General features: G+C 40.9%; 2 long non-coding RNA genes across 2 annotated transcripts in view; one reads left to right on the top strand and one right to left on the bottom strand.

The window, feature by feature from the left end:
* The window catches only part of LOC311521148, a 52,797-nt gene that overhangs the window by 14,748 nt on the left and 10,854 nt on the right, over positions 1–27,195 (bottom strand). The gene's annotated exons all lie outside the window — the stretch shown is intronic.
* Positions 4,945–7,972, top strand: LOC311520319. The gene is made up of 3 exons (XR_014711555.1): positions 4,945–5,537; positions 6,364–6,428; positions 7,210–7,972. It is a non-coding gene; the product is annotated as an uncharacterized lncRNA (long non-coding RNA).

Genomic DNA, 27,195 nt, shown 5'->3' with positions numbered 1-27,195 from the left:
CACTGACACAGAACAAATTGCTTTACCACTAAGCCAGATAAACTGTGGGCAGTGATGTGAACCTGATATGCCCTTCCACCGTTCATGCTTGAACTCTCTTGTGACTCTTTTGTATATAGAGATTCATCTGGTTGCAGAAGAAAAGAGCGCAAAGTGTCTCATGACATTTATACGGTTAGGTTCTTTTCTGTGTTAGAGTTGTATTTAAAGATTTGGAAAAAACAACAGACTGATGAGAATGAAATGCATCAGTTCACACGATTTCTTCACTGATCTTTGTGATCTTCTGAAATAATAGAGGTAATAATAATAAATAATTTCTTACATTTATAGAGAAGGGTCCCAAAGTACGTTGCAAAATATGGCTGTGATCCTGCAGTGCAATCCACTAGTATTCATCACTGTGTCTACACTTGAATGAAAGCCCAGGGTTAGTGGGACTTAAAAGCTCAGGGTCCACAGATTCAAGCCCAGAGCTTGAGTGACCACACTTGGTGACCTGAGGACCCCAAATCTTGGCACCAGCTTCCACGTTGCAGTACACAGACCCAGGTCAAACCACCATATCCTAGGCTTCCTAGTGCCCTAGCCCTTGGTTTGTGGTGCATTGTGGGAAAACTTGACTGTCCACCCTGGACATTAAAGGAAGTTGTTGCAGCCTGCCAACAATCTTTTGGATCTGCCTGCTCCCAGCAACCAGAGCCAGCAACATGGACGTGTTGCCATTTGAAGAGCTTCTCTTGCTTGGGCTTTCACTCTTGTTTCAGGAAATGGGCGGAGCCTCTGGGAGCTGCTGCTGGACATTCTGGCAGCATTTTCTGACCTACCAAAGGCACCTGTTAGAGGAGGAGGATGATACAGACATGCAAGACATGAACTAACTGGCTGCTGCTCATGATTCTTGGTATAACTGCTGATGCCCCGTATGTACTCTGATGCTTCTGGAGCAGGGCCTCAAGCACTGCCAGATAGGATCACATCATGCGGGCCCGGGGTCACGAGCAGTGGGTCCAGAACTTTCTCATGAAGAAAGCTACATGTTTTGGAGCTTTCTGAGCAGCTTGCCCCAACCGTCCAGTGTCACGACACATGCATGAGGGCAGCCACACTAGTCCAGAAGAGAGTTGGCATAACTGTCTGTAAGCTGGCTACCCCAAACTGTTACAGGTCTGTTGCTAACCAGTTTGGCATTGGGAAGTCAACTGCGGGTAAGGCGGTGGCAATCAAGCATGTGATTTACCCTAAAGTGATGGGCATATACAATATCCCTGAAGTAATTGCTGTTTTTGAAAGAATGAGGTTTCCACACTGCACTGGGGCCATTGATGGGACTCATGTGTCCATAGTTTACCCTCCTCAAGAAGTACGTGAATATATAAACTGCAAAGGGTACTATTCCATTGTTAGGCAGAATCTTTTGTGGACCACAGAGGCCAGCTTATGGGCTTAACGTGGTCTGCACTGCAAAAGTTCATGATGTCAAACTTTTTCACCGATTAGGAGTCTACATTCATGGCCAGTCTGGGACACCATTCCCTTCTAATGACATTCTCATAAATAGACCTACTGTCCTTACTGTTATTCTAGGGGACCCTATATCCCTTTTTGCCTTGGCTTATGAAATCATATCTTGCTCTCAGAGGCCTTGGCAAAAGAAGGTTTAATTACCCTCTTAGCAGGCTTACAACGGTGGTTGAATGTGCATTGTGCACATTGAAATACCGTGGGTGCTGTCTACAGGCACATTTGGATTCCTGTGTCATCAGTGCTCTCTGCATTATTATGGCTTGCTATGCTCTTCACAATCTTTATGAAGTCAAAGGTGAGCCATTTCCCCCTGAATAGACCTATGACAGGAATGTTTCCAGCATATGGAACCAATACACTTACTACAGTGGGAGCAGGATGCACCTGGGCAACACCAATCAGGGATGCTCTGTTCTCCCCCGTTTTGGACTTGCACAAGCCAATGCAAGACAAAGAATAGTATTATAGTGTGTGTACAACATTTACAATATATGAGGTACAGTCACATCATGCAGTCTAATGTGGGAGGGTGGCAGTTGATTGCCATGCATTGTACTTATAGGTGACATAACTCTTATGAAACGGGGAAGGGAGTGTGTGGCAGGAACTGTGGATTTACAATATGGATTGATGTTGATAAAAGTATTGAGAAATTGTGTTTGGATACAACTGTGATGGTTTGGACCCCCTGGAAGTCATCTGCTGGGATACCTCTGAGTCTACCCGTTCTGCCAGCATGGGCCCCTTTTAACCTGGGCCAGGCTCACTGAGCCAGGCTCTTAAAACCTCCTCTAACACACACACACAGGCAGGGCCACCCCCAGCTGCAGATCAGATCTGGGAAGACTCAGTTTAAGGGACTTGCTCCAGCACTCAGATGTCCACCTCGATTGGAGTACAGTCCCAAAGATTTATTATATTCGCCTCTCCCCTTGATGTGGAAGAGGGTATGCACAATTTCTCACCCTCCCCTCAGTTAGAAATCATATAAATTGTGTTATATTATAAACCAGAAATAAATGTATTAACTATAACAGGTGTATTTTAAGTAGTTAAGGAGGTAACAGACAGAACAAGGCGGATTACTAAGAAAATAAAACAGAGTAACTAAGCTTAATACACGAAAGAAACTGGTTACATGTGAATTCTCATCCTAAATGTGGTTCTAATAATCTTCTTCACAGGCCAGATGCCCTTCCAGTCTGGCCCAGTTTTTCCCCCCACCCTTTCAGTTACTGTCATTTTGTTTTCAAGTATCCCTTTGGGGTGGGGAGCAGAGGTGAAGCAAGCTGAAGACAATCATTGTTTTCCTTCCCTGTCTTATATAGAATTTCCATAAGGAGGGAATCCTTTGTTTGATTCCCCACGCCTACATGGAAAAGTACATCAGACCAAGCAGTTGGTTAGTATCACGTGACCAGATCATCCGACCCCATTGTCCATGAGTCAGTAGCATTATGAATGTCCACAGGAAGGCCAAATCTTTTCACAGTCCATTGTCCTTGCTAATGGGCCATTAGCCATGTCTGACTTTTCCATTGTAGACCTTGAAGTGTCAGGAGTGGGCGTGACCCAAAGCAGCAAATATGAAATGCAGATACACAGGTCAATATTACTAACTTCAGATACAAAAATGATACATGCATACAAATTGGATAATCACATTCAGTAAATCATAACCTTTCCAATGGTACCTTACATGAGCCATCTTGCATAAAATATAGCTCAGTTATGGCATATTCTTATCATAAGCATATTTTCATAAAGCACATGGGATGCCACATCACAACAACTTCCCAGTTGTACCTTGTCATGTGTTTATCTTTATTATTTGAAATACACATTAGATGATGTGATGGTAATAAACATTCTTAATAAAATAAGCCTTTATTTGTGACTGTGGATGAATTATCCCCCCAAAAGAGAAAAAAGGTATAAGAAAAAATAATATTAGACCATTGACAGGCAGGCCAGCTACCATCAGCACACTAAAACACCAGAAATAAACAAACATCAAAACTATCAATAAAACAAAGAGCATAAACCAAACATTGAACAGTGCAAACAGTGAAAGCAGTGCCAACAAGAAAATCCCCTAACGTTGTGTGTCTCATGTTCTCCTTTCCCTTCCTCACCCGTTTAGCATGCACTTGGGGCTGTTGCATGTGGGTGGGGGTCTGCAATGGCGTGGAGGACTGCCTGGGGTAGATTTGCCCTGTCCAGATGCTAAGTCCTGATTGCAAGGGCCACGCAACTATGGAATTGCACAAAGTGTTCCAGGTGTGCAGCATATAATTTTAGCCTTGGGTGGTGGGGCTCGGGCTTCAGCCCCAGCCCCCAGTAAGTCTAACACCAGCCCTTTAAAATGGGGTCGTGAGCCACTTTGGGGTTTCAACCCACAGTTTGAGAACCACTTATCTATGGTATTTCTAACAAGTTTACCATCGGTATCTAAACACCAACAGTACCGTAAGATGTAGTACTTTGGACTATTGCTGTATTCTATTGTATTTTGTTTCTGAAGGAAGGGCCTGGTGTATGAGCGTGAACATCAGCTGTCAGTTATGGCAGGAGCAATTGCAAGCTTGCAGTTTTCTCTTTTATTGCTTGTGGCTTGTTTTTAACAAAGTAGTTTGACATTAACATAAATCTGTCAGTGATGTTATTCTACAAGTCAGTCAAATATTTACTTGTGTTCATTTTAATCAGTGTTGGCTCTGCAATCTCATTAACGTTGGATTAACGATCAAACTAATGCTAACCGTTTAATGATCAATTGATAGAACAGTATGTATTTTATTTTAGTAACTGTTGGCCCTTTGTTCAACTTTGTATTCTGTGTAAAACTCAAAATAAATGGCATTAGGACTTGTTAAAAAACACACAGAGTTCTTTAAAGTACTTAAATATGTTGCCTGTCAAATGTAGACCTTTAATTAAAGTGCAGTGCACTGGAAATGATTAATGTTTTCTGTGGCCTTGCTCAATATACATTTCTGGGGCTATTTCAGGAGATTATGTAGCTGTGAAGGAAAATAAAATTAATCTATTTCCTTAGTCTTTTAATCCTCACATATTGAAATTTTATTCAAGAGTGGGTAAGAGATTGCTGAGTGGTGGAATTTCACTGTTATTGAATGCATACTTTTGAGGTTGTGAAGAGTGGTACCATAGGTGAAAGTGATGACTGCGTACAGAGAGCAAAACTCAGTGCGAGATAAGTGCCTGTCACAGACTGGCTGGCCCTTGTGCGGAAGCTGGGCTCAGCCTGGCCTGTGACCTAGCAACCCAGTGATAATTGGTGATCCCAGTTGACGATGTCAGGGAGGTTTAATTATAATAACTGACCTCACCAGTGAGGAAGGAATCAGGAAGGACTATATAAACAGGACTGAGCACCTACAGAGTCATTGAAGGTCAAGTATGAGTGGGGTGCAAGTGGAAATAGCTGGAACCAGTTAGAGAGCTGGTTGAGCTGGGCCTGTGCTCTTGAGAGAAGCAGTCTGGTACACCTTTAAGGAATGGATGAAAATCTAGAGAGAAACTGCAGTCCTAGAAAACTGGCTCTGGGAACCCTGTGACTTTAAGTGGGAGAGAGCGGAGAGGGCAGTCAGAGGTCTGTGGTTTATGTTTGGCTGAGGACAATTGAAGACAGATCTCAGGGAGGAGGAATGGTTTGCCTGGTGGGAGGCTGGGAAAAGAAAGACAAGGATTGAAATGACAGAGACCCAGACCTCAGAAAGGAAGAACTATGACCCAGTGAGAGATGAGAAAGAGAGATTGTGTTTGTTATTATATGGCAGTAAGCCAGCCCTTGAGAAGGTGTGCACTATAGGACTCCAGTCTTGGTCAAGTATTGAAGAACCCCAACTCTGGGAAGGGAAACAGAGATCAGATGCTGCTGAGCTGCCAGAGACCAGTGGGAGGCATAGGAGCAGGTGTATGTATTTACAGTGCCTAACTCTCTTCAGTGCTTTGGAAAATTCCACCCCATTTCGTCTATATAAAAAGTAAGTTCTTTATAGGGCTTTTGTCTTCACTGGAAAATTGGGCCATATTAAAACACATTTGTGAGCAGTTGTGCTAGCTAGCATGTCGTTAAACCTGACTTTAGCAGTCAGGGTAGACAGGGCCAGGTAGTGGTTAACATCCTGTCAGCTGGTTGTGGCTAACCCATGTTTCTAATAGGGTTTACTCATGACCAGCTCTCCTTGTCTGTGCTGACCACAGAATCATGTCTAACATAATGTTAGGAAACATGATTCCTCAAGGTTGCTGTGACACTGTACCCCATATTCTTCATAGTGATATTAGTATGATAAGATTATATCATAATTATGATGTATTTTATGCACAATAAGTCATGTGAGTATCATTGGAAAGGTTATGATTGGCTGAATATGATTATCCTGTTTGTATGCATGTATCATTTTTTTGTATCTGAAGTTATGAATATTGACAATGTATCTATTTCATGCATAGCTATTCCTGGGCAACGTCCACTAGGCAAAATGCTGTCAGTCTAGATGTCTGGCTGGGAAGGGCCCATTCAGGTTAATGAGCCATTAGGAAGAAACAATAGGCTTTAGGAGAAGCTTAGCTCCCACCTGGTGAGCCTTCCTGTGAACACTCTAAACAGCCCATGGGGGATGGTTCCTGTAACTCTACAGGGACATGTGACCAGGTCACCTTGTTCTGGACTCCATCTTGGGATGTCAGTTTTTTTCCACTTGCTGGCATGGGAACCAAGCTTTGAAACAAAGGGTTCCTTTCATATGCAAGAGCTATATAAGGCAGGGGAGTGACATCATCTTGGTTCTTTACTCCCCACACAAGAAGACTCCTGGAAACACCTGAGGAACAAAGACTGAACTGGGGGAAGTGCTGGATTCAAGCTAAAGGTATTCATATCCAATCTTTTTAGTATATTAAGCTTAGTTTGTGTTTTTTTATTGTTTTTTTTTTTTTTGCTAGGTAATCTGCTTTGATGTTTGCTATCCCTTATAATCATTTACAATAATCTTTTGTAGTCGATAATGCAAAAACAAAATGTATTTAAACCAGTGCGTGGAAATCATAACTTGGGCAGAAAATGGTTGCATATTCCTCTCCATATGGGGGGGGGGGGCAATTTTATGAGCTTACGCTGTACAGTTCCCTGTGCAGCGCATGATGGTATAATATTCAGTTTATACTCCAGAGGGGGGTGTGTACCTGAGGAGCTAGGAGGTGCCCTAGCTGAAGCCTTCCCATGCAGGGGCTGGTCAAAGAGCCTGCCTGCATATAACTGCAGCTGGGTGTGTCCCTGCCTGTATGTATGCTGGTGAAAGTGCAGGCTGAAGCCTGGAGGGCTTGGCAGCTTGTCACAGCAGTACAGTGTACAAGAGAGCCCAGGCTGGTGGGTCAGGGGGGCTCAGTGGTACCCCAGTTCCAGGTGGCACCCTGGGGGGAACCCGTCAGTTGCATTATAACACAACCTAAATGTCTGGTGAAGACAATCCGTTACATGTTTACATATCTTTCTAAGTTAGAGATGTCGAAGCAGAGACTTCAGAGGCCTAGACATGGACATCATCCCAGCAAGCTCAAGCTCTTGAGCCAGCAACCCAGTAGATGCTTGTCTTTTTGACATCGGATTAGCAAGCTATGATGTTAAACTGGGAATTTTCTTTTTCACTATAGGGGTCTTATGTTGTGGTCACAGCTGACATGGCATGACATGAAGTGGAAAACACAAGAATGAATGATGTCTCGGCAGATGAAATACAAACAGTAACATATGCGCTCTCTCACCTCTGAATGTACAGACTTCCTTCCTTGCCTGTTGGATTCTGAACTCCAGAACTATTTTAGGAATTTATTTAATGAACCTGATGACCTGCTCCAGTTACAAGACATTATACAATTTTCTTTAGAGGATTTTTATTTACAATTAATAAACATACAACTCTTTGAACTTAATGGAATCTCCAGGAATTGCAGGGTTGGGAGGCTTAGTGCACTTCATCTGACCTGTTGCCAAGCCCCTCCCTACCCCTCTCCCACTTCTCAGGACACTGCAGAGGAAACTATGTGAACCTTGGAGTTTTCTTCTCCCCGTTCCATGAGAGAGGCAATCTGGCCCTTGGTCAGGGATCTAGAGGGGAGACTTTAGGACACACTGGTCATCACCCAAACAAAAGAATTATAAAGATCTTTGGAAGGATCAGACAGAAATCAAAATGTCACATCATTAGTCTATAGCCTCACTGATCTTAACCACCACAAACAGCTCCAAATTATGTAAGCTTATTGTATATTTATGATTGGAGCAAGACTGTTCCTGTCACACACTAGTGAATGGACTTTATATGGAGAAATTAGAGTAGTAAATAATTATCCTTTCATTCTGTTTGTAGATCAAAAGCTTTCATTCTGTCAGCACTGAAATATTTTGAGAAGGACTTAAAAGTGACCTGTAAAGTACTTTTTTTAAAATTGGGTTTGTCCTTTTTTTTTTTTTTAATTCCTTGTGATATAAAGAAGGCCTGAAAGGTGTGTTAATTTTCATTTGTATTTTCTTCCTCCTTTAAAAAGCTTCTTCTTCTTGTTGTGTTAGAAATATCAGGAATTTCAAGTCTGGTCTGCTCTTGTTGGGGTGGGGGGTACAAACATTTATTGTAAGCTCTTACACCTTAATTGACAGGGAGGTGTGTTAACAAAGATATCCTTTCAACCAAGTGTTCACTAGAGGGAAAAGCCGAAGGATTTTAAACAGTCTGATTCAAAATCCCTTTCCCTCTGAGTTGCTGAGCTTGCAATCTTAATTTTGTAAGTGTATAACTTCACTAGTTTTCCACTTGTCATAAAATCTTCCAGAGTAGACAAGACCTAGAATGAAGCAGAAAAAACTCCCCCCTACACGCACACTCTTTTAGGCTTTTTTTTTCCTTTAAGGAAGCATAAAAAGTGAAAATCCCACTATTCTTCCTTTTTCCATGTCATTTTAAGGAAATGAGGAACAAAGAAAATAGTTTTTTAAACCTTGGAAAGTCAGTATTTCCAGCTTGGCCATCAATCCTATAATTAAGAGAGGACTTGTGCCGCAAAGCAGCATATAGACATTCCAATAACAAAAAATCTCTGGGCCTGATCCTCAGCCCTTTGTCTGGGTGCTTCACATTGCAGAGGCAGTGCAAAGTAGTCAGAACCCTTTCCTAAAGGGGCAGCCAAGAGTTCCCAATACAGGTTAATGCTTGGGTGGCATAGAGCCAACAAAAGGGTTGTCAGAGTTGGGGCCACTTAGCTTTCAGTGTCTAATCCGCAGCTGGTATAGCACCAAGTGTCATATATCCAGTTTGTGCTTGTGTTTCAAAAGGGGTCTATTTGAAATTGCTAAGGAAAGGTATTGATTTTTGGGTCGAAGTTGAGGTTGTATGTTATGAAGGCATATGTGTTTCTTTACATTCAATATTAATATGTAATGAGGTTCTAAAAGAACTTCCTTGCTGTTAAGTGCTTGGTTCTTGTCAATGATGTGCTGTCACTCAGCAATATCAGATGTTTGCAAGGACTTTTGCTTTGGAATGGTGAACGATTTCATTTTTTAGAAAGGTTGAAAATGGCACAGCAAATAGCCATACAGATCTAATTCAATAAGGCCTCCTAAACTTTCATTATGAAATGCTTGCTGTACAGTGAGGAGAAGCTCTTATTTATAGATACAAAATATATGGTCAACCAGTTAGGCAGGCTGGATGCTATCTATTGTTTTGTTGAGAGCAATTTACACATAGATGCTATATTGCTCACTGTGCGTGGTTCTGTTGCTATCAGGAATTAGTTTGGTTAATCCATCAGAATTAAAACTAGAGTCTCCAATTAACTCTGAGTGTAACCGTTTGAACACCCAGCTTCAGGAGAGGAACTCTGAAAGAATCACTGGTCCTTTAAGAAATATTTAAAAAGACATCTCTTATATGCAATTTACTTGTGTTTACAGGTGATGTTATCCAGTGTACGTTAAGAATGTAAAAATCGATGTTCATTTGTGCTTACTGGTAAGAACATAATTATAACAATCTGTCATAAAATAAAAGTAAAAAATGAGCTGATCTCTCTGGCTTTGAGATTTCTGCCTGAGCTTGGTTTAACAAAACTTGCAAGTCCTGGAAGTGTTATGTTGCAGCGAGTTCTTGATATCATTGACTTCTAAACATGACAATATAAATGTAGATATTTCTGCCCAACAGAGGATATAGCTACAATGTTGCACCATTATACCTGTTTACTTTAACAAGACTAAAAATCCTTTGGAGGGATTTTTTTGAAAGCAGATTGGAAATACTACTGATGCAAGTCCCCTGATGAATTCCAAACAGGCAGGGCCCTAATGACTTCCAAAGGGCTCAGTGGGAGTGCAAGGATCTGCCCATATGGTGAACTAACTCCTTGTGGGCAGATTCTTGGGATGGGCATGGCCCCCTGGCTCCCCGCTTTGCTGGTGCCAAAGAATTGTACCAGCAGCAGGCTGTTTAAGGCATTGCTTTTCAACTGCTTTCTGTTAACAGGCTTACAGCAGTGTTGCAAAATGTTGTCTTGGCCAGCTAAGCCAGACTCTTATTAAGCACAAAACAAACAAAAAAAAAAAAAGGAAAGGGATAGGAAAGAGAAGAAATAAGATGGAAATGGTTTGCTTGATCTATAGGTTATAACATCATAGAATTGTAGGACTGGAAAGGACCTCAAGAGGTCATCTAGTCCAGCCCCCTGTACTCATGGCAGGACTAAGTATTGTCCAGACCATCCCTGACAGGTGTTTGGAGATTTTTTAAGAGCAGGTTAAACAATGGCAGACTCCACAACTTCCCTTAGCAATTTATTCCAGTTTTTAACTACCCTGACAGGAAGTTTTTCCTAATGTCCAACCTAAACTTCCCTTGCTGCAATTTAAGACCATTGCTTCTTGTCCTATCCTCAGAGGTTAAAGAGAACATATTTTCTCCCTCCTCCTTGTAACAACCTTTTATGTACTTGAAAACTGTGAACTTGTCCCCTCTCAGTCTTCTGCAGACTAAACAAACCCATTTTTTTCAATCTTCCCTCATAGATCATGTTTTCTAGACCTTTAATCATTTTTGTTGCTCTTCACTGGACTTCCTCCAATTGTCCACATGGTTCCTGAAATGTGGTGCCCAGAACTGGATGCAATACTTCAGTTGAGGCCTAATTAGCACAGAGTAGAGTGAAAGAATTACTTCTTGTGTCTTGCTTACAACACTCCTGCTAATACATATCAGAATGATGTTCACTTTTTTTTTATTTTTATTTTTTATTGCAGTAGCGTTACACTGTACTCATATCTAGCTTGTGATCCACTATGACCTCCAGAGCTCTTTCCGCAGTACTCCTCCCTAGGCAGTCATTTCCCATTTTGTATGTGTGCGACTGATTGTTCCTTCCTAAATGGAGTACTTTGCATTTGTTCTTATTGAATTTCGTCTTATTTACTTCAGACCATTTTTCTAGTTTGTCCAGCTCATTTTGAATTTTAATCCTATCCTCCAAAGCACTTGCAACCTCTCCCAGCTTGGTATCATCTTCAAACTTTATAACTGTACTCTCAATGCCATTATCTAAATCACTGATGAAGATGTTGAAGAAACACAGAACTGATCCCTGTGGGACCCCACTTGACTTGACTCCCCCTTCCAGCTTGACTGTGAGCCACTGACTCTCCAGGAACTACTCTCTAGGAACAGTTTTCCAACCAGTTATGCACCCACCTTATAGTAGCTCCATCTAGGTTGTATTTCCCAAGTTTGTTTATGAGAAGGTCATGAGTGACTGTATCAGAAGCCTTACTGAAGTCAAGATATACCACATCTACTGCTTCCCCCCATCCACAAGGCTCGTTACCCTGTCAGTGAAAGCTGTGAGGCTGGTTTGACATGATTTGTTCTTGACAAATCCATGCTGACTGTTACTTATCACCTTATTATCTTCTAGGTCTCTACCAATTATTTGCTCTATTATCTTTCTGGGTACTGAAGTTAAAATGACTGGTCTGTAATTCCTTGGCTTGTCCTTATTCTCCTTTTAAAAGATGGGCACTATATTTCCCCCTTTCCAGACCTCTGTAATCTCTCCCGTCTTCCGTGACTTTTCAAAGATAATCGCTAATGGCTCAGATCTTCTCAGTCAGCTTCTTGAGTATACGAGGATCTATTTTATCATGTCCTGGTGTCTTGAAGACATGTATCTTGTATAAGTAATATTTAACTTGTTCATTTCCCTATTTCAGCCTCTGATCCTACCTCATTTTCACTGGCATTCACTGTTAGATGTCCAGTGGCTACTAACCTTCTTGGTAAAAACTGAAACCAAGTCATTTAACCTTGTTTCTCTGCCATCCCCAGTGAGTAATTGGCCTACCCTGTCCTTGGTCTTCCTTTTGCTTATAATGTAGAATGTTTTCTTGTTACCCTTTGTCTTACCCTTTATGTCTGTAGCTAATTTTATCTCATTTGTGCCTTGGATTTTCTAATTTTGTTCCTCATACTTGTGGTGTTTATATTCATCCTTTGTAATTTGACCTAGTTTCCACTTTTTGTAGGACTTGATTGATTGATTTTATTCATTAATGCTAGCTGCCGATAATTGAAGAGCTCCCCGTTAAGCCAGGGTGGTCTCTTGGCATACTTCCTATCTTTCCTTTGCAGTGGGATAGTTTGTTCTTGTTCTCTTAATAATGTCTCTTTGAAAAACTGCCAACTCTCTTGAACTGTTTTTCCCCTTAGGCTTGCTTCCCATGGGAACTTACCTACCAAAATCCACTGTCTTTATTGTGCTGTTTTCCTGCTACCATTCCTTAGAATCTGAACTCACATTTCATGATCACTTTCACCCAAGCTGCCTTCCACTTTCAAATTCTCAACCAGTTCCTCCCTATTTGTCAAAATCAAATCTAGAACAGCCTCTCCCCTCGTAGCTTTCTCCACCTTCTGAAATAAATATAAAAAAAAGGTTCTCCAATACATTCCAAGAACTGGTTGGATAATCTGGGCCCTGCTGTTTTGATTTCCCAACTGATGCTGTGTTGTTTTCCCAACAGACAGTCGAAGTCCCCCATCACCCCTAAATCCTGGGCTTTGGATGATTTTGTTAGTGGTTTTAGAAGAAGGCTCATTTACCTCTTCTTCTTCTTCTTCCTGGTTAGATGGTGGTAGACCCATGCCATGACATCACCCTTGCTGATTTAGTTTCTGCAATTAGCACTCTGAAATTTGGTAGGTTCTTATCCCAGAATCAGGCCCAACATTATCAAAATTACGGTTGGGTTGGAAGCTCTGATGTGCACGGTTTCAACATTCTCACTTAGGAAATCACACTATATTTAGAATAGTTTTATTAACAAAGTTAGCAAATTCACTAACACTCTAACCCAGCAAGGCAGGTAGAGAGAATACAGAATGAGCTGAGCATCCATATACTTACACCACCCCTTGCAAAATAACCTGTAGTGTTAATTATCTTCCCCTTCACCATCATAACCAGGTTGTCATCCTGGCATCTCCCAAGGACTACATCTATCTCTCTCAAAGCACAGTGGCTGGGATACAACTTTTATAATGCTGTTATGCTGATGCCACCATGTCTAATGCATATTCAGTAGGGATTTCTACCCCTTTTCTTTATTTGTAGTTCCTCACCCTACTAATGTTGGGGTGCTCTTCTCCCACAGGTTATTAATCCTTTTAAGTCAAGCTTATTAGCATATACGTCAATTAATAACCATGGCATTCTTGTGGTCAAACATCAGCTGAAGTCTCTAACTTAAAAAAATCCCAAGCTAGTATAAACTAGCATCTTGTGAAGTCATTACAGCATACTGTCTTCTGACATCTTATGCTCTAGGGTTACTCTGGGATAGATATTTATGCTTAAGGCTTTACACCATAATTAGTTTGGCTAAGCTATTGTTTTACAGGCCTTGAGGCTTGTCGGCTTATTGCATTATTGCCTTAACTTATACCTATGCTTCACCTAGCACATATCTATAGGCTACAGAAGGGAAAGAACACACTTGGCCAGGGCAAATGGGGAAGCATAGGGGGCTGACAGCAGGAACTGAAGTTTCTCATCCCCGGGTGGTGTTTGGGATTTATCCAATGTGAGTGGGGGTGGCAGTGACATTGGGGTCCCTCACTCTGGTCCAATCTGGTCAGGACATTGCTCAGGTTCAGGACAGCAAAGGTATCGCATTGGATCCTGCAAAAAGAAAAGGAGTACTTGTGGCACCTTAGAGACTAACAAATTTATTTGAGCATAAGCTTTCGTGAGCAAATTTGTTAATCTCTAAGGTGCCACAAGTACTCCTTTTCTTTTTGTGGATACAGACTAACACGGCTGCTACTCTGAAACCTGACATTGGATCCTGGGCTCCCAAGAAGGGATAAGGATGGTAGCCATGATGGTGAAGCTTGCTCCTTCTAGTTCACCTGTCTCCCAGCCAGCAATTACTGCTATGCCCCCACACCCAGTTTTTCTTCCGCAAGTCTTTTAAGAACCCCCAAAAGGGAGTGATGGGTAGAATAGCCCATCCCCTCATTATTTTGGTCATCAATCTTGTTCACCAGTTGCTTCACAAACTAATTTCTGACCCACCAATTTTGGTTCATTGATTTGCGGTCCCACACTTCTCTTGTTTACCAGGCATGATTTTAACAGAGTCCTTGAATTATATCAGTAGGCCTTTGCATTTGGATTAACTCCAGTCTTCTTTCAGAGTAGCAGCCGTGTTAGTCTATATACGCAAAAAGAAAAGGAGTACTTGTGGCACCTTAGAGACTAACAAATTTATCTGAGCATAAGCTTTCGTGAGCTACAGCTCACTTCATCGGATGCATCTGATGAAGTGAGCTGTAGCTCACAAAAGCTTATGCTCAAATAAATTTGTTAGTCTCTAAGGTGCCACAAGTACTCCTTTTTTTTTTTTTTTCCAGTCTTCTTGTCTCCCTTTTGGACTTTTTCCTATCAAAATTTTTCTAGCTTATTGTGACATTTTTATGAACTTTCACTCATTCCTTACAGTTGAGCTCACAATTAAGGTAAATTGGTAGGCTCAATTATGACAAGATACCTACACCCAGATCCCCATAGGGACAAAATCCTAGATTTAGGCACTTCTGCATTCCACAAAACTCCCACTTAGCTGGTGCCTAACCCCAAAAGAAAAAAATTCTGTGTGCACACAAAGTTGTAATGGTATGGTGATCTTCTTGTAATATGGTTCTGGTAATAGTTTTTCCTTTACACTTGTTTAATTAGAAGTGGATGCAGCAGATAGGGATGGGCTAACAACTGTGGAAATTTCTATCCAGTGACCAAAGGCCTGATTTGTTATACCCTATCTATAAAATTACATAGAATAATTTTAAAAAGCAGAGTTATCTTGGGTTGTGTATTCGGTCTCTCATTCACTTTAATTAAACTTTTTAAAACATTTTCTCTTCCTTCTTTTAGGATGAAAGAGTAATTAATAGAACACTAGGGACTAGAAACAGTGAAACTTGGTATGTTACAAATGGGCTTGTGAGCCAAGATCATATCAATCACCACAGTTAAGAGGTCTTTGATACTTTCTATGTAATTCCCTTCTGTGTAATTACATACATGACTTGAGTCTGAATTTAAAGGATCAAACTACAGTCTTTGGCTAGACTCTTAATAGAGTATTTGTTGTTTTCTAGATCAGATTGAGTTAATAAAATTACTGGCTTGAAGACTGAATAGTTCAGTAAATTCCATTAGTGATTTTTTTTCACTTGTTTTGGTACAAGCTTTGAACATTAATGAATAGAACTGGGCACACCTTACTTTTACTCTGGGGGCTCATTTGATGCATATGTAGGTTTTATGTTTCCTCTCTCCCAAGTACAAGCCACCTGTTTATCACACTGGTTCCATCGTCCTTTTTAATCTATTGTGTGCTTGACAGACTTTCTGCTATCTGTCTCAAAAAAGATAGTGTGCCATGTTGGGAAGGTCACTTAAATGCCAGGAGATGTTTCTGGAGGTACCAGCGGGATTAAAGTTTTTGAGTTATAGCAGTCTATATTGACTTTTGTGGGATAAATGATCACTTTCTTCATAAACTCTCCAGGCACAAGTCCACTACGCATACTTTGTTAATGAAGAGGAACTCAATTAGTTTGGTGTTCTGTGTGAAACCATGGGAAGGGGATTTATCAGAGTCCTTAAAAGAATCCCAGTAGCAGAACAGATTACAGGATGTTAGAAATGCTTCTGTAGCATTCTGTATTGGATGCCCCCAAAATTGCCAAAGATAAAATATCTTATCCTCTGATATTTGTGGGCACTGTAACAAAGAAAGCCGGAATACTGCCACATATGCTGTGGGTTTGGGTGGGCCTGGCTAGCAAGAGGAGCGCACAAGAGTTAAAGCAGTGCTTGGCTTCAGCAGCCGAACCTCGGCCAGAAATTCAATCCTATGTGATTGACCTGTGAAGCTGGGTTTAACTCTGCCACAAGACTTTAGTTCTTAAGGGCTGCAATGGTCACCCAGTGCCTGATTTTACAAAAATGGAAGAGTCGCTTTACGGTGAGAATAAAGCAGTGGTAATCGGACTTGTCTAAGTTAGCAGCCAAAGAAAGAGCTTATCGCCATAGAGAGCAATTCTATGAATTCAAAAAAATTTGGATCCAGTCTCTAGATACAGTTGGATTAAAAAAAAAAAAAAAAAGTCGTGATGACTCAAAGAATGCCAGACCTCCATACTACATAACCTCTCTTCTTTTCCCTGAGGATGAGAGAGGGATGAGAAATCATCACTGTCCACACTCCTTCCCCTCCTCCCCCTTTTGGTAGCAGGACCAGAATGGGAAGAAACTAGTGGTCTAATCCCTCCTTTTAACAACTTGCAGGGTCTTTATTGCTTCCTCACAAATGGTAAGGATAGACCTATTACGCAGCATTGTTTGGCTCCAAAAGAAGTCCCTCCCAGTTCCCGTCAGGCAGAAGAATGGCAGCTATAGTTCAGTTTATTTTTTTTTAAGTGAAACATTTTGAAGACTTGCTTCAATGTTTAGGTGAAATTATAAAACTAACTGTGCATCCTGGTGGAAAACTAACCAACATGTGGTACAAGGCCTTGGGAGACCAAGAGCAAAAGGAAAGAGGAAAATCCTCATGCACTCCAGGGAGCAAGCTGTGTCTTTTTGTACCATCAGGTCCTGCCCTGACATTTTGGAGCCCTCAAATCATTGGTGGGCTTGCAGGCGTTCCTTTAAATCTCTTTCATCCAGTATGGCCTGCTTTGAGTAGGAGGAGCTTTGGCTCTGTCCCCTTACTTACTGATCGGTATAGCTAAGCTCACTAATCACATGGCAGGGAGTCAGATGTGCTTTGGAAAGGGGTGAAGTAACTTACTCCCCATCAAAGTAAGAATCACAATTCCATTCCAGAGCTCTTCTGGTGTGGTGCAGCTATGTACCGCCCCTAACTCTGGGTTTAGTTGAATGGCTTAAGCTAGTCCTTAGGTAGTAAGACATGGCATGGATTAAGGCACCAAAAGCTTCCCCCCTCCAGGCCCTTTGTAAAATATCTCTTTAGAGAAGAAAATATCCTTAGCAACATAGGAAGGAAAAATTGTGGGGGGGCAGGGAGGAGGGATAAGTTTGGTGCATTTCATGTTCAGCAGGTTCCCTTTGGATTGCAGGGTAGCTTTGTAGTTTTGCTGGGGAAATCTTAAGTGTATCTGAAATTCATCGTGTTTTTTGGTACAGTACAATTTTCTGACTTCTTTTAGTATTTGAATATATATTGACTAAAAGGAGAAATGGGGGGAGGGGCGTATTGCACATTCTTTGAAGATCAAATTTTATGTTTACCAGTTTGATTTGGAATTTCACCCTTATAAAAGCGTGTACTGTCTAACCCATAGCCATGGAAACCACACATTCTATAATCCTCCCTTTAAATACACTCAAGCCAAATGCTTTAATCTTCCCATAGATATTGACGTTTAGTGTTGAAAGATCACTGACATAACAACATTTCTTGTGATTGAAAAAATGATAACCTTGATCCCTAATAGGCCCACCATTATGTTTAAACTGCACATTTGCAGAAGACTGCATCTTGTAAGGCAACCAAATGTTTATAGTTCTCTCTGAATTGATAAGGCCTTCAGGCAATGGAGCTTTACATGCATGTTTGAGTTAAAGATAAGGTATTATTTAGAAGTTATTTTAATTATCTTTTGAGCTATTAAAGCTGTTTACAGTTATAGTCTGCAGTGAGTATGTTGGGAAACATTTGCAAGCTTACTGCACTTCTCTTGCATACTACGCTGGTATTCCTGCATCTCTGCACATTTTCCTTTGACAATAAAACAAAACAGTTAGTTTGGTCTTTAAAATGGTTTTGCAGAGCTTTGATGTGTAGTGGTGACAGGAGCACCTCCATACAATGAACAAAGCAAGTACATAGATAGAACTTTAGTATTCAGAAGCCTTAACCAGGATCAAGGTCTCTGTGTGGCAAGTGTTGTACAAACCCATAATAAAATACGGTCCCTGCCCCAAAGAGCCTACAATTCCCAACTACTGTGGGGAAGCTCCTCAGATGGTGTGATTTGTCATAGCTCCATTGATTTCAGTTCAAGTACATTTAATGGAGCTATGACAATTTATAGCAGCTGAGGCTGTACAAAGCGTGCAAATGGAGGAGTAAAAAGATGCGATGTAGATGCAAATTGGTCAGGGTGACTACAATTTCACATTTGGTTAATCCCAAAGACACTAGTGTTTTTATTTAAGTGATGTTATATATGTGCAAGTCCTAGTTAATTTTTCTAAAATGATTTTGAACCTTGTCTTTATTTCTCACATCTTACAGCACGGAAACTTTATGGTTTAGACGTGATTTATTCACCTAAATGTACTTTCTTCGTATTTTACAACTATTCTACCTTCCTCCTTTTAAATTAATAGCGATAGTGTAAAGTTCCTAAAGTTTTATCAGCTTGCTGGCTGGCTGCTTGGTTTTACACATTGTGTGGGCATATTGGTGAAGATGGTTTGTTCCTTAGGAAGCAGCTGGTCTTTACTGAAAAGTCAACCTTAATTTAAAAAAAACTTTTTTTTCCCTATTCAGGCTTATGTTTTAAAACTTTCTGTACTCACCTTTTCTGAAATCGGGCCCTACAGGAATGATCCTGGGCTTTTTTTGTTCAAGGTTATCTGATCTGATGGCCTTTGGTAGAGTGATCACAGAGAGAGACCAAGAACAACTTATTCTAAAGATGCTGGAGAGGAGTCGAGCCAAAGATTGTGAACATAGTTGTGGGCAAATAAGTGTGGAACAATGATTCTTCCCACTATTTTCAGGTTTCCAAAACTGGATGAGTTTTTGGAATATTTCACTTTTTCCTCTAACTTTTAACAGTAAGTAATTTTTGACCTCTTTTTCCATCCCTTATTAAGCATTTTCAAAAAGGGACCAGTACTACACAAGTTGCAGTCTCTTTTCTTCTTTTGCTCTGGTCATTTCACACCTCTCTCTAATTATTTCATTGCCTCCTGCCTCTTACTGCATCAAATTCATGATTTTTGTATGCACTTTCAAGGGCCAGTTTAAGTCTAAATTGTCAACTCTAATAAGCACCCAGCATGGCTCAATAGGGGATTACAAAATGACTTTTGCACTCCTTTAATCCAGCTGTAGGCCAGACCAGTCCCCCAGTATAAGTTAGAGCAGCCAAAAGTTATGTCTGCTGTCAACAGCCTTGTGATAGGACAGTCAGGCATAGGAAAGCCTTGGCCTTTTCCTTTTCCTCTAGCCATGCAGTCCTTTATGCCAAAAGCAGGCAAGAAAGAGGGGCAGGAGACTCTCTTCCAAAGAGTCTTCATACATGCAGGAAGCACAAGAACAGGTACCAATCACCTCTTATATTTAAAGTTACATCATGATGATTAAACACCCAAACTCCCCTTTTTTTCTTTACAGAGGAGTTTCCATGTGAGAAGACTGGCCAGGCACCAGTATTTCCCTTTCCTGCAGAGACATTACCCATTCATGACATTCTGATTCTGTGAGGTACTTGAAAATAGACAAAACACGAGGCCAGCTCTTGGCCTGGACTGCACTCCCTTAGCCCCACTCTTGCAGTGCACTAGGACTGTGAAACTGCCCTAAGCAAGCAGCTGGGGAACCCTGAGCTGGCATACAGCCCCTCTCAAGCCCCCAGTAGAAGGGGTATGGCTGTAACACTCTGTTTTGGTGATTTCCCCGCTGGCATGACCTTTCAGGGATCACTGAACAGGATGGTATAATTTAGAGCCCAAAGGGTGCTCTAAATTAAGTCAGAGCAAAGTAGCCCCAGCAGCCCTAGGGACTGTGGGCGTGCAGCTTTTTAAAACTCCCTTTACTTCTCAGCCAAATCAAGTGAAGCTCTGTACAGCTGAGGGTCTAGCCCAAGATCTATTAGTAATTTCAGAATTATAGACGGGATTAAAAATAACGGCCTGGCAGCAAGATATAGATATTTCATTTGATTGAAGTCAGCCAGTCATTTTATAAGGTGAAGAAACATTTACTTGCCCCAATCTATATAAATCTTTTTTGTCAAAAAGATGTGTTCAGACACCCTTCCCATTTCTACTCTGCACAAGCAGGTTTGGTTTTGTTTTGTTTGTTTTTTGCATCTGCTTACTGTCAAGGGAATGCTTTTATGGAACTCTTGCCAGGAGATCAAGAATGAACCTTGATGCTTCAACATGCCATTCTTAACCTCAAATTAGTCGCATTGTTAAAAATAGTGACTTATTTTTTTTTTTTATAATGTGACTGTTGATGTACAAGGAGTGTGTCTTCCAGTAGAAAAGCTTTGGAGGAGAGACTGTATTTGATCTCCTCAAAGAGTGTGTTTTCTTTAAACCTTTTGGGAGGATAAATTATGAATAATATAAATTTATGGATAACAGCAATCCATATTTTCAGTCCGCAGGCCAGATCTTCAGCTGCAATGAATTGGCATTACTCCATTGACTTCAATAGAGTTATACTGCTTTACAGCTGCTGAGGATCTGGCCAGTAATTGTTTCCTGTATTTCTTTTCCTGATCTTACATATATTTTTTTAGAAGATTAAAATATATTAAATAAGACTTTGGAAGAGAAATTTTCTAAGAAAAAATATAAATCGACTCTGAATATGGACATTGGCATTGGATAAAGAGACATATTTGGTTTTCTGTGCAGGGGAACAGTTATAACTAAGTCCACAACATGCTTAGTTAAAGCAATTGTCATGGATACTGTGACTCACTGGTGCATGTTTATAGTACTAAAACAACAAATCAACAACAGAAAGTGCTGAAGGATTTAAAGTTCTAAGTGAGGGCTTGATTCTGCCATCCTTAATTTCCTATTGCTTGAGTAAGCGAGGAGCCACACTGAAATAAATGGATCATTCTCCAGAGAATCCAAAGTTGAAGTCATTCTAATGAGATCTGGAACATGTAGTTTTGGCTACTAGAAGTCAATGCTCAAGTCATTTGTGCCAGAGGACTAGTGTCCTAGAAAAACAAAGGGAATGAATGGTCTCTTACCCAAGTCACATAGCATCTAAAACATAACAAAATACACAGTATTGTGGGTCTTCCAGAGACCAGATATTCATTGTAAACTTGGCCATATCATTGACTTACATTGATATTGATCCAATCTTCCCTCTTCCTGTTGATTTAGGAGAAAGCATAGTTGTGTAGGGTTGCCTGGTGCATAATTACAGACCAGTTTTTGCAGTAGCAAATACTGTGTCCTCGTTTAACCCTGCACCACTTACTGTAAGGATGAGTTCTCTGCAGGCTAATGTTAATTGTGACCATATTTGTGGAATCATTCTATTGTATTCCTCTGTTTCCTGACAAAAAATAGAAACCATGTGCTTTTCCTCTCCATCTACTATGCTCGTCTTCCATTCGGTAAAATCCTCCCAGACTCACAAAGTGAATGTTATACTTCATACAACATCTATTTATATATTGTTTTTTCACATTAATGTTGTTATAGTTAAGTGTAAAGAGCTGTAATGTTAGTCAGCCATGATTGTGGTGAGGTGAAGGATCCATGCAAATATAGAGTTCTATATAGCATGTTTTCCTTTCCACACCATAACAGCTAATGCTGCTGACTTGTGCAGAAGAGAGTTGGGGACCTCCTGCACCATCCCAATAGTGTTACATATCCCTGGTCTATAAGCACAAGAACTACAATCACACAATTAGGAACAATTTACCAAGGGTCATGGTGCATTCTCCATCACTGGCAAGTTTTTAAATTAAAATTTGATGTGGTGTGTGTGGGTGGAGGTGGTGTTGTTGGTGGGTTTTTTTGTTTTTGTTTTTAAATAAGTTATGCTCTAGTTCAAAAGGAATTATTTGGAGAACAGTCTATGTTCTGTGTTATACAGGAGGTCAGTCTAGATGATCACAATAGTCCCTTCTGGCCTTCAAATCTATGAATAACTAATAAATCCCTTATTTCTGTTGCAACCAACTGCCTTCCTTTGCTCCTGCCTGCAACACCGTGCCGTTCTGTCATTAGAGGATACAGTGATACACTGGTCTCTTGAGCAGCCGCATATTACTTGCATCAGATATAAAAGCAAGGTGGTGACAATCTCCTGTGTGAAAATTTTCTCTATAGTAATGTAACAAAATTCTAGGTATTTATATTCTTGATAGATGGTGTGATATAGCCTGGTTATTCCTTATGGACTTTGTAGAGCTGGGTGAATTATTTTCAGTGAATGATTTATTTGACAAATCTTCTTCTGTATGTGAATTCTTCATAGGCAGGCTTTGATATTTATTATTTTGTTAAGTGACAAGTGGGTAACAAATATATTAATTCTGTTGATTGCTCTTAAACTATCCACTTCAACTATTATATTGAGTATTCACCATTAGTACTGTGCAATTAGCCAGTGCAGTCACTCCCTAATTAGATGACTCCAAAAGATATGCACGTCTTTCAAGGAGACTAGGTGAATCTTCCCATCATGACTTTCAAGGAGACTAGGTGAATCTTCCCATCATGACTTCTTATGTGAGTTAGCATTTACCACACATTCTAGTGAACAAATATTTGCTCATTGGAATGAAGGCGAGTAGAAAATGGCGCTTTTGAATACCAACAAAACAAGGTTTTGGTTTTTATTCAAAAGAATATTTATAACTTTGTTCTTTTTGCAGTGTTTGCCCTGCTTTAGTAAACGGTGTGGTTTCCTGATCGGCTCACAGTATAAAATTTCTACCTTCTTAGGGTCAACAATAAGCTGCCAAAGAGGATTTCAAAATGACATTCATGCTATGTCCATTGGCAAAAGCAAAAAGATATAGGTTCTCTCTCTCTCCCCCTCCTAGTAACAGAGGTAAGATGTTATTTGCAAGTATAATTTTTAACTTTACAGTGAAGATTTACCAACAACTTTTTTTAGAACTCTTGTTTTAAAAACACCTTTCTTTTGTTTGCTGTAAAAGAAGGCAAAAGCATCTTGCTTTAGTTTTCCCCACTTTAGTTTAACTTCTAGTACTTTTGCAAAAGAACAATTTAACAAACAAAGCTTAGAATCATAGAATCATAGAATATCAGGGTTGGAAGGGACCCCAGAAGGTCATCTAGTCCAACCCCCTGCTCAAAGCAGGACCAATTCCCAGTTAAATCATCCCAGCCAGGGCTTTGTCAAGCCTGACCTTAAAAACCTCTAAGGAAGGAGATTCTACCACCTCCCTAGGTAACTCATTCCAGTGTTTCACCACCCTCTTAGTGAAAAAGTTTTTCCTAATATCCAATCTAAACCTCCCCCACTGCAACTTCTTACTCAGTAAACATAACTAAATCATTTTGCATTTCTCATGGGATTTTGAGATCCAATAACACTTTGCTCTTCTCTTGTATCTGAGGATCTCAAAGCACTTTGCAAATATAGAGCCCCCGTTTGGCAATCAAGCTATGAATGGCTTTGAAACCTATTGTATCTGTAACGTTACCAACTGATTTGGAGAATTGGGACCGTAGTGGGTCAGATTCTGTCCTTAATTATATTGGTGTAAATCCATTGAAGCCAATGAGATTGTACAAGTGAGATGAAGGTAGAATATTGCTCCAATGAATTAAGTTTTTTAGCACACCTGGAAGGTGGGTAAACATCATTGTCCCTATTTGATAGGGAAACTAAGATGCAGAGTGGTTCTGATTTGCCCAAAAAACTTGCACAGAAGTTTGTATAAGACCTGGCACTAGTACCCAGAACTCCTGACTCTAATACTGTGCTTAACTTGAAGACCATCGTTCCTCCCTTGCTTTGCTTTGTGCTAGGAGCTCCAAATATTACCTGTTACCCATTAAAAACAAAGTTCTCATTGAAATCAAAGGAGTTATGCCTGCACAGATTTTGGCTCAAACGCTCTACACAGCAATACTTCCTCTGCTGGTTTGAAACTTGCACTGGGGGTTAAAAATCATCTTGCTAAGATTGATAATTAGCTGTTATCAGTAGCTGTATCACAGGTAACTTCCTTCGTTCCCTAAAGAGTAAAAAAATGCCTTTCTATCACACTAATGGAAATGCACCCTCATTAAAACTCAGTTTAGGTCACAGTTACATGCTTTTCCTGTTTCAGACAACACAGCAAAGTCATGGCTCATAAATTAAGAGGTCAATTGTTTGTCACTGAAGCTGAAAATATATCCTGAAGGTTAGGCACCTGAGAGATCCTTTAAAATGTTGTCAGGTTTCTATGACAGTAGTGCTTTGAAAAGCATGTTTTTTGATACTTATCAAGGAAGAAACTTCAGCAGTTGCCTTGATCACCACTGATTGGAACTCATTAGCTTGGAAACCTTTACCACTGTACTCGAATGCAAGTGGCACATATCAGTGATACTTTTTTTATTGATTCAGAAGAAGTTAAACTCTTCTATTATGCGGTGTAAAGCTCAACAGCACTAACCCACATAGCTCCAGAGGTTCTGTGGTTACGACTCTCCATGGCATAATAGTCAGAATTGGGTTAGTTATTACATGATTATCCCCATTTGACAGCTGGGGAACTGAATCACAGAGAGATTCAGTGATTTGGCCAAGGTGTCACAGGGTATGTCTACACTGCAAAAAAAAAAAATCTGCACCCCTGAGTGACATTATTATACTGACCTAATGCCCCCCTTAGTCAGCGCTATGTCAGTGAGAGAGCTTCTCCCGCCAACTTAACTACCACCTCTCAGGGAGGTGGATTAACTAGGGAGAGTGTTTTCCTGTTGGTGTAGAGAGTGATGGGAGAGTGTTTTCCTGTTGGTGTAGAGCATCTTCATTAAAGAACTACAATGGTGCAGCTGTAGGCACCGTTTCAAGTGTGCACGTGCCCTTAGTGAAACAAAGGGTGTCCTTTGGGCATTTGTAAGCTTATGGGAAGTATCAAGCATGTGCCTCTAATCTGTGTCGTGAATTCTGCTCTCCAGCACTCAGTATCCTTTGAGGAGGCAGAGGGTACTTGATGTGCAAGAAGCCTGTAACCTTATCTTGTGCTGTGTTGGAAACTTGGCTTTATCGTTCACTTGTTTGGCCATCTCTGAGTGGGGAATGTGAAAACCAGTGGCTTCTTCCTAGCATGCTAGCTTAAGAAACCAAAGAACAGGTTGTATTTTATATAGCTTGCTGGATAATGCCCCAGAAAACCCATTCTAATGTGAAAAGAGAGCAAACTAACCTGCCAATAGATTCACTACAGGTGAAACTATTTTCACCCATGTAAGATCTTAGGAGTCTGGCTTTATATGAAGAGGAGGGACTGGGGAGACAAAATTCACCACCCACGTGGGAGACAGGACACAGTGCTTCAGTGAAATTGCTCCGGTTTCTGGTACTATGATGCAGTAGCACATTCTCACCTTGTTTCATCGTTAAGGGGACCTGTTCTCTTTGACATTAACTCTCATCAAAGTCCTGTCAGGTTTCAGAAATGCCTGGGCCTAATGTTGCAGGGTGCTGTGTGACTTGGAAGTCTGTCAGAGCCGAGGGCACTCAGCAACTTGCTGGATCAGGCACTCTGTCAGCATACCCACCTTCTGCAGGTCCCCACTTAAGTTGACCTGCACCTCTGAAATCCATGGGAGTTTTGCACTTGACTTCAATGGGAGCTGGATCAGTCTCTTAGTCTGCATTGCTGAACTTCATTGCTGAAGTGATGAGGACTGGAATAATCCAGTGCAGACAGGATGGGCCTGGTTTCCTGTGTTTACATAATTATCAGGAAGACCCTGGGTTTTTAGGGATGAAGAAAGTGTGGGCTAGGGAAGGGCAGATCTAATGGATCCATTTAGCTGTGGATCATCTAGTCTTCTCCCACTTCCCACTCACCCTGTAGGCACTGCATAGACTTAAAATATGTTTGTAGTGATGGTCACAGACAGGGCCATCCTTAGGTATAAGCAGCATACGAGGCTCCGTAGGGCACCTGAAAATTTGGGGCACCTCTGGGTCTTAGTGTCCACCCTTCCACCTCTTCCTATCCCTGTTCTGACCTTTCCTGCAGCCTCCCACCACAGCTAGCTGCTGCAGCCTGGTGAGTCTTCCTCCAGAAAATGGTCAGAGAGAGAGTAGTCTGAATTGGTGTATGAGGCCTCGGAGGATCTCACCTCAGCCCATTGAACTCAGTGCTGCCAGCCATGAGTCTGTCCCAAACCCTTGTGAGGGGGCTGGGCATCCACTAGGGGGCTTCCTCTAGCTTCTCCTGCCCAATTCGCCCCACAACCAAGGCCCAACATAGCTGGTAACTCTAGTCCTTAAAAGTGAAAAAGCCTTCCAGACCTATTAGCACAACATTGAAACTGTTAAAGAGCCTTCAAGTGGTAATGAAGCCATTTAACAGGCATTTGGCAACCCCCAGATATATACTGTCAGTTTCTGAATTTACTGACAAAGCCAGTTGTGCATTACTGTACTGTCTCCTCACTGTATTTTCCACTGAATGCATCCGATGAAGTGAGCTGTAGCTCACGAAAGCTTATGCTCAAATAAATTGGTTAGTCTCTAAGGTGCCACTAGTACTCCTTTTCTTTTTACTCAGAACATGTTAGTCTGGAGTTTAAAATATGCTTTAAAAATATGTCATTATTGTGTTGCTGAAGATTATAAAATCACAACTCCAAAAAAATCCTTGCATAGATTTTTAGATGCACAATCTGAGTATTCATCTTTAGCCTCAAATGCTTGGATCTTCAGACATACAGTTTTTTTTAAATAAATCCTTCAAAAGTCCACCCTTATGTAAAATACACATGCGAGCCCAGGCTGCCGTCAGGCACAGGGGGCACCAGTTTAATAATACTGCATAAGGCCCCATAAATCCTAAGGACAGCCCTGGTCACAGAGCAACTTTGATGCCACTTTCAGCCAAAGGAGAAGATCTTTTCTTCTCTGCATCTCTGCAGAACTTGCCGCACACAGCCCTGCTTCTCGGGTCATGTGGATTTTTGTCATTAAAGAACAGCATCTCTCCTTTAATAGAACGTGAAAATTAGTGTATTGTTTGACGCTTCACCTTACAATTGCTTAGGCCATTGTTTAACACTTGAAATTGAAACTCAGAAATAGAATAG

The sequence above is a fragment of the Lepidochelys olivacea genome (genome assembly GCF_965140295.1).
Source record: "Lepidochelys olivacea isolate rLepOli2 genome assembly, chromosome: 5".
In the NCBI taxonomy this organism is placed as follows: Eukaryota; Metazoa; Chordata; order Testudines; family Cheloniidae; genus Lepidochelys; species Lepidochelys olivacea.
Note: the sequence above shows the minus strand (reverse complement) of the source record. Positions and strands in the feature narration are given on the sequence as shown.